The sequence below is a fragment of the Capra hircus genome, chromosome 2 (genome assembly GCF_001704415.2).
Source record: "Capra hircus breed San Clemente chromosome 2, ASM170441v1, whole genome shotgun sequence".
In the NCBI taxonomy this organism is placed as follows: domain Eukaryota; kingdom Metazoa; phylum Chordata; class Mammalia; order Artiodactyla; family Bovidae; genus Capra; species Capra hircus.
The window spans coordinates 38,787,431-38,790,350 of NC_030809.1; positions in this window are offsets into that span (position 1 = coordinate 38,787,431).

The window sequence follows — 2,920 nt, forward strand, 5'->3', positions numbered from 1 at the left end:
GATATTTTGGGGTTGTTTCCATCTTAGGTTATTATAAATAATGCTGCTATGGACATTTGAAAGTTTTTATGTGAACATATGTTTTCATTTCTCTTGGGTAATTGGAATTACTGGGTAGCATGGTAAATGTAACTTTAACTATTAGAGGAACTACCAGATTGTTTTCTTGTACTGTACTATGTATCTACCTTTCCATTGGTCATGTATGAGACTTCCAGTTTCTCCACATCCTGCCCAACACTTGTTTTATCTGTTTATTTTATTTTTTAACCACACTAGTGAGTGCGAAGGAGAAGGCAATGGCAAACCACTCTAGTACTCTTGCCTAGAAAATCTCATGGGTGGAGGAGCCTGGTAGACTGCAGTCCATGGGGTCGCTACTAGTCAGACACAACTGAGCGACTTCACTTTCACTTTTCACTTTCACACATTGGAGAAGGAAATGGCGACCCACTCCAGTATTCTTGCCTGGAGAATCCCAGGGACGGCGGAGCCTGGTGGGCTGCCATCTTTGGGGTCACACAGAGTCGGACATGACAGAAGTGACTTAGCAGCAGCAGCAGCAGCAGCAGCAGCAGCAGCAGCAGTGAGTATGAAGTGTTCTTTCATGGGGCTTTTGGTTTGCGTTTCTCTGATGGCTGACAATGTTGAGCTTCTTTTACATTTCCTTTGGAGAAATACCTATTCAGATCATTACACTAAGTTTATTTTTATTTATTTATTTATTTATTTTTGGTTGCACTGTGTCTTCGTTTGTGTGGGCTTTCTCTGTTTGCAGTGAGCGGGGCTACTCTTTCTTGCTGTGCACAGACTTCTCATTGTGGTGGCTCTCCTTGTTGCGGAGCACAGGGCTCTAGGTGTGCGGCCTCCAGTAGTTGTAGGCATGTGGGCTCAGTAGTTGGGCCATGGATGTGAGCTCTAGAGCACAGGCTCAGTGGTTGTGGCGCATGGGCTTAGTTGCTCTGTGGCATGTGAGATTTTTCTGGACCAAGGATCAAGCTTGTGTTCCCTGCATTGGCACACGGACTACCACCAGGGAAGTCCCTTTTCACTCATTTTAAACTCAGTTCTGTTTCTTTTAATTTTTGAATTGTAATCAGTTCAGTTCAGTCGCTCAGTCATGTCCAACTCTTGGCGATCCCATGAATCACAGCACGCCAGGCCTCCCTGTCCATCACCATCTCCCGGGATTCATTCAGACTCACGTCCATCGAGTCCATGATGCCATCCAGCCATCTCATCCTCAGTCATCCCCTTTTCCTCCTGCCCCCAATCCTGCCCAGCATCAGAGTCTTTTCCAATGAGTCAACTCTTCTCATGAGGTGGCCAAAGTACTGGAGCTTCAGCTTTAGCATCATTCCTTCCAAAGAAATCCCAGGGTTGGTCTCCTTCAGAATGGACTGGTTGGATCTCCTTGCAGTACAAGGGACTCTCAAGAGTCTTCTCTAACACCATAGTTCAAAAGCATCAATTCTTGGGCGCTGAGCCTTCTTCACAGTCCAAATCTCACATCCATACATGACCACTGGAAAAACCATAGCCTTGACTAGACGGACCTTAGTCGGCAAAGTAATGTCTCTGCTTTTGAATATACTGTCTAGGTTGGTCATAACTTTTCTTCCAAGGAGTAAGCGTCTTTTAATTTCATGGCTGCAGTCACCATCTGCAGTGATTTGGGAGCCCCCAAAAATTAAGTCTGACACTGTTTCCACTGTTTCCCCACCTGTTTCCCATGAAGTGATGGGAACAGATGCCATGATCTTCGTTTTCTGAATGTTGAGCTTTATGCCAACTTTTTCACTCTCCTCTTTCACTTTCATCAAGAGGCTTTTTAGTTCCTTTTCACTTTCTGCCATAAGGGTGGTGTCATCTGCATATCTGAGGTTATTGATATTTCTCCTGGCAATCTTGATTCCAGCTTGTACTTCTTCCAGTCCAGCGTTTCTCATGATATACTCTGCATAGAAGTTAAATAAGCAGGGTGACCATACACAGCCCTGACATACTCCTTTTCGTATTTGGAACCAGTCTGTTGTTGCATGTCCAGTTCTAACTGTTGCTTCCTGACATGCCTACAGATTTCTCAAGAGGCAGGTTAGGTGGTCTGGTATTCCCATCTCATTCAGGATTTTGCACAGTTTATTGTGATCCACACAGTCAAAGGCTTTGGCATAGTCAATAAAGCAGAAATAGATGTTTTTCTGGAACTCTCTTGCTTTTCTCATGATCCAGCAGATGTTGGCAATTTGATCTCTGGTTCCTCTGCCTTTTCGAAAACCAGCTTGAACATCAGGAAGTTCACGGTTCACGTATTGCTTAAGTCTGGCTTGGAGAATTTTGAGCATTACTTTACTAGCATGTGAGATGAGTGCAATTTTGCGGTAGTTTGAACATTCTTTGGCATTGCCTTTCTTTGGAATTGGAATGAAAACTGACCTTTTCCAGTCCTGTGGCCACTGCTGAGTTTTCTAAATTTGCTGGCATATTGAGTGTAGCACTTTCACAGCATCATCTTTCAGGATTTGAAACAGCTCCACTGGAATTCCATCACCTCCACTAGCTTTGTTCATAGTGATGCTTTCTAAGGCCCACTTGACTTCACATTCCAAGATGTCTGGCTGTAGATTAGTGATCACATCATCATGATTATCTGGGTTGTGAAGATCTTTTTTGTACAGTTCTTCCGTATATTCTTGCCATCTCTTTAATATCTTCTGCTTCTGTTAGGTCCATACCATTTCTGTCCTTTATTGAGCCCATCTTTGCATGAAGTATTTCCTTGGTATCTCTAATTTTCTTGAAGAGATCTCTAGTCTTTCCCATTCTGTTGTTTTCCTCTATTTCTTTGCATTGATCACTGAAGAAGGCTTTCTTATCTCTTCTTGCTATTCTTTGGAACTCTGCATTCAGATGCTTACAT